General features: G+C 37.5%; 1 protein-coding gene across 4 annotated transcripts in view; it reads left to right on the forward strand.

The window, feature by feature from the left end:
* The window catches only part of rngtt (RNA guanylyltransferase and 5'-phosphatase), a 384,142-nt gene that overhangs the window by 269,908 nt on the left and 96,621 nt on the right, over positions 1-17,613 (forward strand). The window lies entirely within an intron of this gene.

A 17,613-nucleotide genomic window follows, 5' to 3' on the forward strand; every position in this document is an offset into this window, starting at 1 on the left:
TGGCCTGTGGACATTAAATTGTGGTCTTTCCCATAGAGTCTTTTCACAGTTGCAAGCACTTACTCCTGCACCTTCAGAAAGTCAGCTACAAAGTTTAAATCATGTTTAGTTACTTTCAAAGGTTCATTTAATGTCAGAGAAATGCATGCAATATACATCCTGAAATGCTTTTTTCTTTGCAACTATCCAAAGAATGAACGACAGTTAAATGTTAGAACCCCAAAGTCCACCCCCCCGCTCCCCTCCCACCCACACGTAAGCAGCAACAAACACAATCCCCCCCTCCCCCCACTGGTTTAAAAAAAAGCATCGGCACCCGTCACCGAGCACTGAAGCGTGCAGCAAAAGCAACAGCAAAGACACAGACTTGCACTACTCCAAAGACTACACTGTTCACCCAGCCTTTGACGTACCACAGGTTCTCTCTGTTTCACAGTGAGAGGGGAGACATAACAAACAACTCACTGGTTTACAATGTTAAAAGTTCGTTGCATCTCTTTTCTCGAGCTCTGTGCGTAAAGATCTCAAGTCTCTAGGCACATAGCCAAAGATGTTCCAGGTCCCACGATACACCCGTCCGGGATACCGACCTTCAATCCACCTGTCCCCAGGGCCCTGAGATCCTCGACCTCCAAAGCTGAGCCGAACTCTTAGGCCGAGCCCTTGGCGTGCTGAACAGCAGCCAGTTGTGAAACCCCGAGAGAGGGTCCCATTCCCGCAAAGAACCATAGTCAGCATGTTACTCCAGGTCAGGTCTTGCAAAGAACCCTGAAAGGGAAAAATAGAGATATTAAAGATGGAAATAGAGCTGTTTCCGAAGATGCAAGCGAAGGAGCCGCCATTTAGCGCCATTATCACTTTGCTTCACCTCCAGGAGTTGCACTTGCACTGGGAGACCAGCAAATTTCACATATACCAAAGAATGTTTTCACCAAGTTGATGATATTTTGGAGGCAGGTGATGGTTGTTTCAATGTGCGTCCCTAGGAACTTCATGTGAAGTACAGAATCCTATTTTATGTACATGTTTGGAATTACCACGCCATCCAGACTTCTTCGTAAGTATGCATTCAGGAAGGAGATGATTGATGGAATCATTCACATCACAGATGCCTTAAGAGCATTATCCAGTGATGTTCAGACTTCTGCTATACATAAAGGATTGAGATCTTTTACGCATTTTGAAAATATTTCTGGTGATGTCCTTTTCCTTTGAGGGTTTGGATATTCCAGGTGGCTGACCATGTGGTCTGTGATGGTGTTCTGCACAAATTTTTGTACATGTTTGTTGGCACAAAGTGCTCTAGTTGAATGCAATGTTCTGAGGCTACTTGGCCAAATTTATTTTTCCCCATTAGGCTCCGTAGTGTTTGCATGCCAAGATCTGTTAAAAAGAGTCCTTTATGGGATAAAGGCCATTTTGGGTACTTCCCACTCCCCCCCACAAAAAATATCTTCACTAAAGATGAGTTCATTGCATTTCTGTGCACACACTTCATTTACGTTGTCTGGATAACATGAAAGACAGGTGACTGCTACTGACAAGTTTCTTTTCCACTGGCCTCCTTAGCCCTAGTTTCTGTCTCACCATGAATAAATGCTCGTTCTGGTTCTTGGGTAAACTCAAACCTGTGTTCTATCTCTCCCCCCCCCCCCCACCTTCACACCAATCCATCCTTTCATTTCCTCCACTTCACATGTTAAGCTCAATTAATATCAATTTGTCTTGTTATCCCATCTTCGAGCCAACCTATCTCCTTTTCCATTCACCTGCAACCTCTTCCTCTGTACCTTATTCATTCTCCTTTTCATCCTCCTTTATCCTTACAGTCAAATTTATGCAACAATGAAAGAATCATTTTTAATTGTATATGTTTTTGAACCTGTGACGTGTGGCCAAGTGATTGGGGCGTTGGACTAGCGATCTAAAGGTCATGGGTTTGAGCCTCAGCTGAGGCAGCGTGTATATCCTTGAGCAAGGCATTTAACCACACAATGCTCCAGTCTATCTGGGCGGGGGGGGGGGGGGGAGAGTCTCGTACTCTCAGTCACTTCACGCCACAGAAACACAGAAACTGGCATAAGCACAGGCCTGATGGGCCACAAGGCTCGTGACAGACTTTAATCTTAATGTTTTTGAACAATTGCTCAAAAGTGTGTGTCAAGTGGATGAAGTGAATGTTGAATTTATAGCAGTGATCTGTAAATGAATTATGCTAATCTGTGCTAATCTAAGATCTATAATCAATCTTTGATTATATCTGAATATCTACAAAAACAACTTGACATGATAAATGAGGCATTTGTAGGTCAACAAATGTTGTGTAAATTGACTTACATTCATTTGACTTTTGGGAATGTGTTATCCCAGCACCACTCATCCTATAGGTATGCCTGTTATTGAATCATTGCTTTCTCTTTGTTGAACTTTTTGGAGGTAACATTTTCATAATACTCTTTGGTGTTGGTTTGCATATAGGGAAAGATTAAAGCCTTGTTTTCTTTTGGTGACTGCAGCTGCTCCGTTTTAAATTGCTTCAGGCATTAGCCAAATTAATTTTAAAACACCCCATTTATACTGAAGCACGCAGTAGGGTGGTTCTAAATTAACTACAGAACAGAACCTAATACTGGTAATAATCTAATAGCTCATATTTGTAAGCTTGGCCAAGTAGGCAGAACCAGATTTTATTGGTCTCTTAAGTAAAAGATTAAAGTATATTGTGATGAATGCTCAAACACTTTGAGAAGTTATCTTGTGCCATCTGGTCCTTGCATTACTGAAGGTAAAAACATCTGAAGCACACAGGGTTCACCTTGGAATAGAATAATGTCTTTATTAACAACAGTGTATATATAAAGAGATGTATTTCTCAAGAGATACAGAAAACCATCTCATATTTTTTCAAGATACAGGCAATTACTGACAGCCATTTTATCAGGCTGTTGAACCATGCATGTGCCTGCTGGAAAGGTGGTTTCCTGCATATGCTTTGTATTCAATATAGGAAGAATCCAAATGTTAATGATATGCAAGGTAAAAAATTAATTGTTAGAAAGTAGAATCAGAATGGATAAAGGATATACAAAACAGCAAATTATAAATGTCAAAGGACTGACAGATGAATAAGATGAACAGAATGCAAGTCTAAACAAATATTGGAAGGATCTTATTGTTCAAAACAATGAATGGATGCGAGGGTAGAAAATGTAAAGGTCACTTGAATGTTGTAGATGGACAAGCAGCTTCTGTGATGGGCATTTAGAGGATTAGTAGTATAACTATTAATGAGTTCACCTGGAGATTGCTTGAAGGTAAGTCAGGAATACCAATTCTTTTTCATCTGTGACTTTCTTACTATTATTCCCTGGATTATTTGTCATAACTGTTCCCAGCCAAGATTTTGAGGATTTTAAATTGGAATATGGATACTAGGACTGAATTTGGCAAAAAATAAAAAGACCTTTCAAAAATGTTTTATTTTCAAACAACAAATAACAAGAAATTATTCCCTTAAATCAGGAAATGGGTAGCAAAAGCACTATTAGCCAAAATTGTTCCCAAATGCACGGAGAAATTTTAGATTTTGTTCCACTCCATGTGCTATTTCAATATGCATTAATTATCAAAACTTGTGCTTCAGAGATGATGGCAGAGAGTTTCATTTTCTGCATTTTTTGGGAACATCAAAAAATGGAAGAGTGTGTTCAGTTTTGGTTACCCTGCTATCGGAGTAATGTTAAATTGTAAGAGTACAGAGAAGATATATAACATAGAAAATAGAAATCTGCAGCACATTACATGCCCTTTGGCCCACAATGCTGTGCTGACCATGTAACCTTCTCTAGAAGCTCTTTAGAATTACCTTACTGCGTAGCCTTGTATTTTTCTAAGCTCCATGTACCTATCTAAGAATTTCTCAAAAGACCCTATTGCATCCATCTCCACTAACATCACCAGCAGTGCATTCCACGCAGCCACCACTCTCTGTGTGGGAAAAACTTACCCCGACATCCCCTCTGTACTTACTTCCAAGCTCCTTAAAACTATGTCTCTCATGTTAGCCTCAAGCTTGCAGGGCATGAGGTACTGGTTGAAATGGAGAGTTTGGGCAGGCTAGGACTTATACCTGGAAGATGATCTTATAGAGATGTATAGAATTATGAAGTGTGTAGATAGACTACATGGCACTCGGTCTTTTTCTCAGAGCTGGGGAATTGGGAACTAGCTGAGAAGGGAAAGGTTTAATAGGAACTTGAGGGGCAACTCTTACACAAAGAGGGGTATTAACATGTAATCAGTGGCTGAGGCAGATACAATAAAACAATTAGACCAAGTATATGGAATGGAAAGATTTAGAAGGTTATGTGCCAAATGTAGGCAAATGGCACAAGCTTGGATGGGTCATCTTGATTTGTATGGATCAGTTGGGTCAAGGGCTATTCTGTGCTCTGATTCTATGACTCCAGATGTAAAGCAGGAATTGGCCATTTGGTCCTTTCACCTGCTCTGCAATTCATTAAGATCATGGATGAGCTTTTTCCTTAGTATAGCTTCAGTGTGCTAATCTCACACCCTATGATTCCTTTATTACCCAACAAAATATTGCAGCCCTCTTGGATAGAAAATACCGTAGATTTGCTAACCTCTGAATGGAGAAGTTTAATATTTTTTTTCTCAGACCTGAATACCATTTCCTTTTTGAGATTGACCCAACCTAGTAGACACATCATCTCCTGCATCTACTCTGTCAAGCCTGTAAAAAAAATTACTTTTGTTGTTTGTGAACACAGCAGGCCAGGCAGCACCTCTTCCTGGAGATGCTGCCTGGCCTGCTGCGTTCACCAGCAACTTTGATGTGTGTTGCTTGAATTTCCAGCATCTGCAGAATTCCTGTTGTTTACTTTTGTTGTTCAGTAGGGTCGCCATCAAAATCAGTACAGTCTAATTACAATGCCTTTATGTGCTGCCTATCACTTCAATGACTTTATTTTTTTCAGAGTTTAATCACTTGGCTTTGATAAAGCATTTTGTGTGAATGCTGTTCAAGAAAAAAATTTGTTTGAAAATCTTAAGACCATAGGGCATAGGAGCAGAATTAGGCCATTTGGCCCATTTGGCCCATTGGCCCATTGAGTCTGCTCCACCATTCAATCATGGCTGATCCTTTTTTACTTACCATTAAGGCAAATATACATAACAAAACTTTTCTCCTGCTTAAAAATATAAACTCTATTCAATATGTTTATTTTAATTTATCCATTAATGTTATTAGGCATGGCAAAAATGATTGCCCAGTCCTAGCTATCCTTGAATTGGTCATGGAAGTGCCTGCTTTAAGCCATTAGGGTTTTTATGGTGTAAGTATTTTTATGGTGCTTCAGTGAGATCTTAGATTTTGATCCAATGATTAGAAGAAGGCAAATTAAGAGCAGCACAGTGATATGGAGAGTAAGCTGCTGTTGTAGAATGCTAGAGACCCAGGTTAAATCCTGACTTTGAGTGCTGTCTGTCTGATGTTCGCACAATTTCTGCATGCATTCCTTTTAGGTGTTCCTGTTTTTTCCTGCATCTCAAAGGCATGTGGGTTGGGAAGTTAACTGGCTGCTATAAATTGTTTCTAGTATGTGGTAGGGGAGTTGATTTAATAAAAAATGGGGAGTACAAAATTGGGATTAACATAGGATTGGTTTAACTAGGTTGTTTAACGTTGACATGGTCTCATTAGCCCAAAGGGCCTATTTCCATACTGTATGTCTCTGTGACTCTACCTCTATTAATCTGACTAGATGATGTAGGAATTGAATATGGGGTGTTCTTACTTGTCTCCTGCCCTATCCTTCCAATAAGACAAGGTCCTTGGTGTGAGAGAAACTGCCAGTTTCAAAGGGCATAGCGCATCAAAGGGTATGGTGAGGGTATGGGGTTGAGTGGGATCCAGGATCAGCCATGATGGAATGGTGGAGCAGGCTCGATGTGCTGAATGACCTATGCCTTATGGTCTTACGGTCTTATTCTTGCTAAATAACTTGATTGGGTGCTGCAGTCCCATTGTGTGAATGTATAAAATTGTGGTAATCCTTAGGGCTGTTTTGTCTGGATTGTGTTGAACTTTTGAGTGCTAAAGTGAAATTATATATACAGAAATAGGCCCTTCGGTCCAACAAACACATATCTGGTTTATAAGTGGAGAGGATCCACTGTATTAATGCAACAACTAAATAGATTTCACAAACAAGAGAAAATCTGCAGATGCTGGAAATCTGAGCAACACACACAAAATGCTGGAGGAACTCAGCAGACCAGGCAGCATCTATAAAAAAGAGTGCAGTCGATGTTTCAGGCCGAGACCCTTCCCAGTCTGCTGAAGGGTCTCGGCCTGAAACATTGACTGTACTCTTTTTTATAGATGCTACCTGGCCTGCTGAGTTCCTGCAGCATTTTGTGCGTGTTAACTAAATATATTTCTTGATAGAGAAGGAAATGAATATTTCTTCAAAACAAAACTGTCCGCACTTTTATGTTTAGATACCAGCACTTGGAAACAAATACAATGCATAGCACCTTTTTAATTTTAATACTTGATGAATTTGCTTTTTTTCTGTCATGTGATAGAGTGTGTGTGTGTATTCGCCATTTAGCAGCTGGTTGAAATAAGAATATTGACTCATGTAATGAAACAGTAAATTTGATTGCTTTCCACAGTGGGTATTTTACCTCCACCAAGCTAAATTCACCTCCACTATAGCTAATCTGTGGATAAATTCCAGGTGATCTGTGAATTTGGATGGGAAAAAAATTTACATCTTTATTTTCACTAACCTGTAACTGAAATTTAGCATTTGCTTCCATTATGAATGTAGGCAACAAACCACAGTAGTATTAACAGTACCTCTGACTTTGTCACCAATAGAAATCACAGGTGAGGATTGGAGGGTTGAGGATGTTGTTCCTTTATTCAAGAAAGGGAGTAGAGGTTGCCCAGGAAATTATAGATCAGTGAGTCTTACTTCAGTGGGTGCTAAGTTGATGTAGAAAATCCTGAGAGGCAGGATTTATGAACAATTGGAGAGGCATAATATGATTAGGAATAGTCAGCATGACTTCGTCAAGGGCAGGTTGTGCCTTAAGAGCCTGATTGAATTTTTGTGAGGATGTGATGAAACACATTAATGAAGGAAGAGCAGTAGATGTAGTGTATATGGCTTTCAGCAAGGCATTTGATAAGGTACCTCATGCAAAACTTATTGAGAAAGTAAGGAGGCACGGGATCCAAGGGGACATTGCTTTATGGATCCAGAACTGGCTTGCCCACAGAAGGCAAGGAGTGGTTGTAGACAGGTCATGTTCTGCATGGAGGTCAGTGACCAGTGGTGTGTCTCAGGGATCTGTTCTGGGACCCTTACTCTTCGTGATTTTTATAAATGACCTGGGTGAGGAAGTGGAGGGATGGGTTAGTAAGTTTGATGATGACACAAAGGTTGGGGGTGTTGTGGATAGTGTGGAGGGCTGTCAGAGGTTACGGCGGGACATTGATAGGATGCAAAACTGGGCTGAGAAGTGGCAGATGGAGTTCTACCCAGATAAGTGTGAAGTGGTTCATTTTGGTAGGTCAAATATGATGGCAGAATATAGTATTAATGGTAAGACTCTTGGCAGTGTGGAGGATCAGAGGGATCTTGGGGTCCGAGTCCATAGAAAGCTCAAAGCAGCTGCACAGGTTGACTCTGTGGTTAAGAAGGCATGTGGTGTATTGGCCTTCATCAATCATGGAATTGAATTTAGGAGTCGAGTGGTAATGTTGCAGCTAGATAGGACCCTGGTCAGACCCCACTTGGAGTACTGTGCTCAGTTCTGGTCATCTCACCACAGGAAGAATGTGGAAACCATAGAAAGGGTGCAGAGGAGACTTACAAGGATGTTGCCTGGATTGGGGAGCATGCCTTATAAAAACAGATTGAGTGAGCTCGGCCTTTTCTCCTTGGAGTGATGGAGGATGAGAGGTGACCTGGTGGAGGTGTATAAGATGATGAGAGGCATTGATTGTGTGGATAGTCACAAGAGGGCGCGGGTTTAAGGTGCTTGGGAGTAGGTACAGAGGAGATGTCAGGGGTAAGTTTTTTACGCAGAGTAGTGAATACGTGGAATCAGCTGCTGTCAATGGTGGTGGAGGCAGATACAACAGGGTCTTTTAAGGGACTTTTGGATAGGTACATGGAGCTTAGAAAAATAGAGGGCTGTTGGGCAACCCTAGTAATTTCTAAGGTAGGGACATGTTCGGCACAACTTTTTGGGCCGAAAGGTGTGTATTGTGCTGTAGATTTTCTATGTTTCTATAAACATTGCAGTTGTTATAAATATCACTACTTTGAAATCACAGTAGTTATTAGATCTTCCACTGGATAATGTGATCGCAGTCTTCCTGTCTGCAGACACTCATGTAACAAAGGCTGGACAATTATTGGTTAGCCCTGCGATTGGATATCCAACAAGACCTGTGTGTTGCTTTGTCAAAGACCATCCCAAAATTTAATATTCAAACTGAGCAACAACAGCCTTCACACTGATATGTCTATATAAAAAAAAGTCATTGTAACTTGCCTATATTTTAAATGTGTAGTCGTGTTAATGCGTTAATAAAGAAGCGCATATATTACTAAATCAGGAATTTGTTTTTTTTTTAAATATTTTGATAACTAGTTCAATATAATTGGCTTATTTTGTAATCTTATGTATTTTATTTTATATATTGAAAATATTATTCTAAGAAGGGATCCATATTCTTCACCTGACTGCCAAAGGTGTCCATGGCATAAAAAAAAGATTCGGAACACCTGATCTAAATTTATCTATTTATTGAGATAAAGTGCAGAGTAGGCCCTTCTGTCCCTTCAAGCCGGCCCAGCAATCCCCCAATTTTAATGCTAGCCTAATTACAGGACAAATTACGATGACGAATTAACCTACCAACTGGTACATCTTTGGACTGTGGAAGAAAACTGGAGCACCGGGAGGAAACCCACACGGTCACGAAGAAAACGTACAAACTTCTTACAAGTAGTGGGGGAATTGAACCCAGGTGACCTGTTCTGTAAAGTGTTGTGCTAACCATTATGCTACCGTGCCTCCTTTCATTAGTTCAATAATGAGTCGATATATTCATATTTTTCTCATTTCTGTTGAATTTTTTGCTTTCTTTCCACAACTTCACCCCAGCATTTTTAAAAAAATCGAGTGCAGATTGAAGAATGTTTACAGGATGTTCAGCTAGGGAGTGAGAACTGTAAGACCACACCTGATTTTTGCTGTTTAACTTCTGAAATTGTTCAGTGAATAATTGTATGCACAATTGCTTCTGGAATTTTGGATCAATATTGTTTTATGACCCTTACATTGCTTGTATATATTATATACTTCAGGAACCTTGTTAGTATGATAATTTTGTTAAATGTGGTCACTCTTGACATCATATGCATATCAGCAGGCAACTTCCTTTCATAGGAGCTTTGCCAAACACTTAGTAACAGTGTAACAGTACATTTGCATTTCTGAATGTGCAGCTGTCGTTTGATGTGGTGTGATCCCGTAGAATAAAATTGGTGTGTTGCTTGTCTTTAAAAAACAATTTAAGATCAATGGTATAAATGAGGTGTACAGCAGGACTGAGAGACCCACAGAAAAATATACCACTCATTGAGTTGGCCTTCACATCTGAAAGTTCCTGTGGGTTTCTGAATATGGTACTCTGAGCCACCTGACTGATCCAGGAAATGAGGAATTGCTGCTTCTTGTGTAGCTTCTCGGTGTAGTTTAGGGTGTCATTGGCATCTGGGAGGCAGTCAGCAGACAAGTGATTTGCATTCAAGGAATAGAGCCTGCAGAAGTGAAGCATAGCTAATAAGATAGCTTTTTTTAAAGAATAAAGACAGAATGAAAGTAGTGTATAGCACAACCATAGGTAGTAATGAGTCATATTTTGTTTTGCATTTGTTATTAAAACTTCTTTGTCACAGCAGGGCACCAGTATATCTGTGCCATGACAAATATTTACATTTGCCGTGTGTTTGGCTCATTCGTTATGAAGAAATTGCATAGGTTTATCCAGCTTTCTTTTAAAGCTATCTAGATTACTAAATGATGCTAGTAACAACACTAAGCCATTGACTTATGCTTCTAGATATAACGTTTTGTAAGATAAATTTGATAAGGACCCTCTCAGACTATCTTAAAGAAGTAAAAGTATTAAGACTGTAGTTCAAACAAATGGAAGGCAAACCTATTGCATTTGAAGAATCTTCCGTTTACAAGCTACAATATTTTATCAAAAGCCTTGCATATATTATCATCTTGTTAGTGAGTGGGTGTTGCCACCACACAGAAAACTGAAACAAGCAACTTTAAACCGTAACTTGAAAAGAACTGTGAGGTTAGGAAGGAGGATAAATTTAATGCAGTTTCCCAGAAATTGTGCTTTTGAGTTATAGCTGAAACCAGGCAGGGTCAAATCATTATTCAAGTGTTCTCAGCTAGACGTAAGAAATGTAAATGAATAAATTTACACAGAGTCTCTGAAAGTAATGTCCATCCAAATGAAAAATGTACCTGTCATAGGTGCTGAGCTGCACAGATGAGTTTAAAGACCTTGAGCGGACCTATTCAGTCATTTTGTCACTTTCAACATATTTTCTTTCTGGTGCTACAGAAAATGAAAATAGATGATTTAGAAGATTATGCCTTCACTTTGTTACTTGTACATTTGACATTCTGTATTACAAATGGCTAAACTAAACTGGTGAAAAGTACTGACAAATGTACAATACTTCAATCATGTGTTTTCATATAGTCTGGATTTTCTGATTTATATTTAAAAATCATGACTAGATGTTTTATCTATTTTCATTGAGCCTGCCATCAACTGACTTGCCCTATACTCAACCACCAACTCCAATATGCATACTGCAGTATCCTTGCAAAGTACCCCACTGGCCTTCACACCAACCTACTTCAAAGAAGAATTGACACCAAGCCACATAAGGAGATATTATCGAATATTTCAATTTTCTGGTTGCTTTTGCTTTCGCTTTCGTGTTTAAACTTCTGTTTTATCCTCAATTTCCTTTGGTTGGTTTTGTTGTTTCAATCTTTTAGCCCCACACAGATGGATGCATACATTACTGAGTAATTCTTTTGTAGTATAAATGCAGTACAAATATATGAAGGGGAAGGACAATAGTGGTTATTTTTCAAAATATTTAGAATAGGAAAATTTGTACTTAGAGGTACTGGTATTCAACTCACCAAAATTAAATTTTGAAATGGAATTCAATTGTTTATTAATCATTCAGATATTTCTGTCAAAGTTTGAATGTGTGGAAATTACACCAGCTTAACATTGGTGTCATGGTAGTGTAGCGGTTAATGTGACACTATTACAGCTCGAGGTGTTCCAAAGATGTACTGTCTATGTTAATTTGTCCTTGTAAATTTTCTCATGATTAGGTTAGGGTTAATCAGATTTGTCAAGGGTTGCTGAGGTGACTTAGCTCGGAGGGCAGGAAGGGCCTGTTCTGTGCTGTACCACTAACTAAATAAATAAATAATCAGCATTCTGCATTTCTATTTCTTTAACTGCTACCCTAGAGTGATAAATATTCTTTAGGCTTTGTGCTTGATAATGATTTGGGCGAGGTAATGATTTGAGCTAGATAATGATATAATCTAAAGTTCTGTTACAAAATAATAATTTCCTTATTCTATATAAACAATATATGTAAATTAAAGGTTTGCCAAAGCAGTAAATGGCAACTAAGGTAGGATAAAACACAGGGCTAAAATGCCAGATTTGATGTAAGAACCACAGGTTATGAGTATTTATTTACTTAAACTCTTTCGTGAATTAATACCGCATCTTGTCTTGATTTCATTTGCTTGATGATGCTAAATGATTCCTAATATCTGAAAAACAGCACACTCAAAATGCTGGAAGAACTCAGCAGGCCAGGCAGCATCAATGGTAAACAGTACAATCGATGTTTTGGGCCAAGACCTTTCCAAGTTCTGATGAGGGGTCTCAGCCCGAAACGGGGGCTGTTTACTCTTTTCCATAGATGCTGCTTGGCCTGCTGAGTTCCTCCAACATTTTGTGCGTGTTGCTTGGATTTCCAGCATCTGCAGATTTTCTCTTGTTCCTAATGTCTGGAATTTCATCAGAAACTCACTAAACATTTTCATTCACATGATGGCAGCATTTCATATTATAAGCAGTTTTTTCTTTAGTTTAAAGAATCTAAATGCATTTTTAGGATGGTGGGGCAGATAAATGTGTCTTCCAAAGGAGGTGTAAGGCACTCCTTCCCTCTGTGAGCCTGCAGGTCACCCTTAAGCAAGGTGTAGTACTTGCTTAGCCCCCTGATCGGGGTCACACAAAGCCACGGGAGCAGGTGGTAGATGGTTGAATGAACAGCTGGTGCATATCACAAGTCCTGGTTATGCAACCACTGACACCATGCAGACAATCTCTGAGGAGTATTGATAATGGCTGGGATTACCCATTTTGTAGAGTTACTATCCAGAGGAAGGCATTGACAAACCACTTACGTAGAAAAATGTACAAGAGCAATTTTCTTTTGTCTCTTTACATCCCTTCCTATCTTAAACGATTATATGTTGATTATGGGTGGAGATTTTAACTGCTGTTTAAATCCTTTGATGGATAGATCTATGTCTAATCAGGCACTTCGAACAAATCAGCTATTCTTATTAACTCTTTTATGGTGGACTCTGGAACTCCAGAATTTTGGAGATTCTTACACCCCAACGATAAAGAGTTCTCATTCTTTTCCCATGTATATCATCATTATTCTAGAATTGATTACTTTCTTATTGACTCTCGATTAGTTCCACTTGTTCTTGACTACAGATATGATTCCATTGCTGTTTCCGATCATGTGCCATTGAAACTATCTATTAAGTTAATGGATACATCTTCTAGTACTAGACAATGGCGATTTAATACCACTTTGCTTCAGAACTCGGACCTTGTTAATTTTATTGAGGAGCAGATTAATCTTTTTTTCAAAAAAAATTTTACGGTGGAAATTTCCAGCAGGGTACTATGGGATCTTTTAAATCATATATTTGTGGACAAATTATTTCATATTCTGCTGGATTGAAAAAGCGAACTAATAATGAAATACTTAAACTGGTTGACAAGATTAAAGAAATTGACAAGAAATATTCCATTGCTCCTAATCCAGGAGCTTTATGAAGTGAGAGTCGAACTTCAAATGGAACATAGTCTATTACTATCATCTTCGATTGAAAACCAATTAATTAAAACTAGGAGTCAATTCTATATGTATGGTGATAAAACTGGGAAACTACTGACTAATCAACTGAAATCGGCTTTGGTTAAATGCCAGGTTGTTAAGATTCGTAAAAGAGATGGTGCTCTGACGGTTGATCATGATGAGATAAATAAATCCTTTCAAGAAATTTATACTTCTTTATACCAATCTGAATTTCCTGATGATTCCACTATAATGCACGAATTTTTAAAGAAATTGAATATTCCAAAATTACCACCCAATGAATGTTTAAAATTAGATGTACCAATTACGGTAGAAGAGATAAAGAATGCTATTTCCTCGATGAATTCAGGTAAAGCACCTGGTCCAAACAGTTATACAGTAGAATTTTTAAAATCCTTTTCTACTATACTTTCTCCTTGGTTATGTAGAAACTTTAAGGATGCAGTATCTGTAGGTAAATTACCACAATCTTTTTATCGAGCTTCTATTTCCCTAATTCTTATAAAAGAATGTGCATCTTACAGGCCTATATCTTTGCTGAATGTGGATTCTAAGATTTTTTCTAAAATATTGGCAACGAGACTGGAGAATGCATTGCCTCAAATTATTTCTGTTGATCAGACTAGATTTATTAAAAATCGTTACTCCTTCTTTAATATTAGGAGATTAATGAATATTGTTTATACTTCTTCACCTAGAACTCCAGAATGTGTCATCTCATTGGATGCTGAGAAAGCTTTTGATAGAGTCGAATGGTCATATCTGTTTAATACGCTTGAGAAATTCAATTTTAGTCCGTTATTTATATCTTGGATTAAATTGATATACCTTACTCCTTTGGCTTTGCTATTTACCAATAATCAAAGATCTCCCTTTTTTCAGTTATTCCGTGGTACTAGGCAGGGTTGCCCTCTTAGTCCATTATTATTCGATATTGCCCAGGAACCTTTAGCTATTGCTATTCGTCACTCTCCTCATATATTTGGTATTACGCATGGGAATGAGATACATAAATTATCACTATATGCAGATGATTTACTATTATATATTTCTAACCCTCAGAAATCCATTCTGGCAGTATTATCTTTGCTTGTTCAGTTTAGTAGTTTTTCTGGTTATAAATTGAATCTTAGCAAGAGTGAACTTTTTCCATTAAATATGCAGGCTCCCATTTATAGATGTTCACCTTTTAGACTGATTACTGACTACTTTACTTATTTGGGGTTAAAATTGCTGATAGGCATAAGGACTGATTCAAGCTCAACTTTTTACCGTTAATTAGTCAGGTTAAACAATTGCTTACTAAATGGTCTCCATTGTCTCGATCACTGATTGGCTGAATCAATGCTATTAAAATGATTATTCTACCTAAATTTTTATATCTATTTCAAGCGGTACCAATTTTTATTCCTAAATATTTTTTTGATACTATTGATTCTAAAATTTCCTCTTATATATGGCAGAATAAAAATCCTAGGTTAAGTAAAAAATACCTACAGAAGTCCAAGAAAGATGGTAGTTTAGCATTGCCGAATTGCCGAATTTAATATTCGATATTTAATATTTTGGGCACAAGATTGGGATATAATTCCAAGTCCACAACGGGTAAACCTTGAAAATTACTCTGCACAAGTTAGTTCATTAGTTTCTATTTTAGGATCTTCACTGCCTTTTGTGTTTTCCAAATTGAATAAACAAATGGTTAATCCAGTAATTGAACACACATTAGGAATATGCTTCCAATTCCGTGAATTTTTTGGTTTGAACAAATTTATATTACCAAGCCCTATTATATCTAATTTTTTTTCCAACCTTCTGTTATGGATCAAGCCTTTTTGATATGGAAAATGAAGGGTATAACGTGTTTCCATGACTTATTTTTGAATAACTGTTTCATGTCTTTTGAACAGTTGTCTAATAAATATTACTTGCCCAGATTCCTATTTTTTAGATATTTAAAAAAAAGAAACTTTTTAAATACCATGCTGTCTACATTTCCGATTTCATACTCAACTGATATCACGGAAAAAATTTTAGGCTTAAATCCTTATCAGAAGGGATTAATAACAATTATTTATGATATAATTATGAAAATGTAGCCAGGTATATTGATAAAATTAAAAATAAATGGGAAAAGGAACTTCAGCTTCATCTACCTATAGAGCAATGGGAGAAAATTTTTCAATTAGTTAGTTCTTCCTCTATATGTGCTAAACATACGCTGATACAATTTAAGGTAGTGCATAGGGCCCACATGTCTAAAGATAAACTAGCTCGTTTTTACTCCCATATAAATCCTATTTGTGATAGATATCACTCTGAGATGGCCTCTTTGACTCATATGTTCTGGTCCTGCCCTGTCTTGGAAAAATTTTGGAATGATATGTTTGATATCATTTCAACAGTTTTGCGTTTCCATTTACAACTCCATCCTATTACGGCAATTTTTGGTTTGCCAATGATGGAACATAGCTCTTTATCTTCTTCAGCCTGTCGTATGATTGCATTTGTTACATTAATGACCCGAAGGTCCATTTTATTGAATTGGAAAGAGACCAAGCCTCCTACTACATTTCAATGGTTGTCTCAAACTATATCATGTTTAAATTTAGAAAAATTCAGAAGTGTCATTTTTGATCCTTCGGTTAGATTTGAAGAGACTTGGAAGTCATTTATTCAACATTTTCATATGATGTAGTTTGACCTTTTCCGAATCCTTTTTATTAACAGAATATATGAATAGAGGAGTGGAGTTTACGACGTTAATGAATGTACTCGATCTAATATATTGGTTCAGCCCTGTTTTGTTTTGTTTGTTTTTTTTTGTTTTTTTGGGGGGGGGTTTCTTTGTGATATTTTTTCTTTTTATTTTTTTTCTCTTCATGATTAATTATATCAAGAGTTTGGAAGTTTATTACACTTGTACTGTTTGTAGTTTCTCTTGTATATGAAGCCTTTTAGGACTGAGATTAGGAAAAACTTCTTCACACAGAGAGTGGTGAATCTGTGGAATTCTCTGCCACAGGAAACAGCTGAGGCCAGTTCATTGGCTATATTTAAGAGGGAGTTAGATATGGCCCTTGTGGCTACGGGGATCAGGAGGTATGGAGAGAAGGCAGGTACAGGGTTCTGAGTTGGATGATCAGCCATGATCATACTGAATGGCGGTGCAGGCTCGAAGGGCCGAATGGCCTACTCCTGCACCTATTTTCTATGTTTCTATGTTTCTAATGTAATTCCAATCTCTTTATATCACTATTGTTATTATGTTTATGAACTTGAAAACTAATAAAAAGATTAAAAAGGACAATTTTCTTTTATCATTATGATATAACAAATAATGATGATGATGAATGCATTTTTGTTTTACTTTAAATTTAGTTTGGAAAGCCAAAGCTTTGTTCTATTTCAGTATCTCTAAGGCTTGTTTGCAGAGCCATTAATATTAGTAACTGCACAAAAATAAAATTAATGTCATCAAATAGAAACTTTTGTAGACTATTGTTTTGATGGATTTGGAGAATTATTTCATTATACTCACCTTTGTGGCATCACTTCATTGGTGGAAAGGTGGTTTTATAGTCCCTATCTATTAAAGTCAACCTTTTATTATAATGGATTTCTGTTGGTGACTGCTATAAGGGACTGGGTAATTGAGTAAAAAAAAAATGCATTGTTTATGGATGTATGAGGTTGCGGAATATGTGTTACTTCCTGATACCCTCACTGCTGTTCCAGTTTTTAGTTGGGTGAACAATACAATTGTTGTACTAGGCCACTGTTAAAGCTACGCATGCCGATATTGCTGCTCCTTCAGCTTATCAGTATGCAGAGTCATGATATTTAACTCTTACTGCATTCGTGATATGTTTAAAAAAAAGCTGTAAATTGATACAAGAAATGCAAAGATATGAATGTATTTACATTGGTTAAAATCAAGATAACACGTTGAAGAGGATTATTGAATGTCCTCATGTACTTTGCTGCTTTGTGTTTTGACATCTCTATACTGAAAATTGGTGAGTTCAGTAGAATAAACTGTTATTTCTACATTATGAATCTCAATTACATGCCAGCATTAATAGTTCATGTTTCAGTTTGATATCTTGGGAATTCTTCAACTTTTGATATCATTTTTAATAGTCTTCTGATCAGTTGGAATATAAAAAACAGGAATACATATAGGCTGTATGTACACGCAGACTTGTCTTGTTTACAATAGTTTTCTGGCCACCCAAATTCCCGGTACTATCTAGAAAAAATTGCCTTTCACCATTGACCAAATCAGGTTTTTTATATACAT

This window comes from Mobula birostris, chromosome 2 (genome assembly GCF_030028105.1).
Source record: "Mobula birostris isolate sMobBir1 chromosome 2, sMobBir1.hap1, whole genome shotgun sequence".
NCBI classification, from domain to species: domain Eukaryota; kingdom Metazoa; phylum Chordata; class Chondrichthyes; order Myliobatiformes; family Myliobatidae; genus Mobula; species Mobula birostris.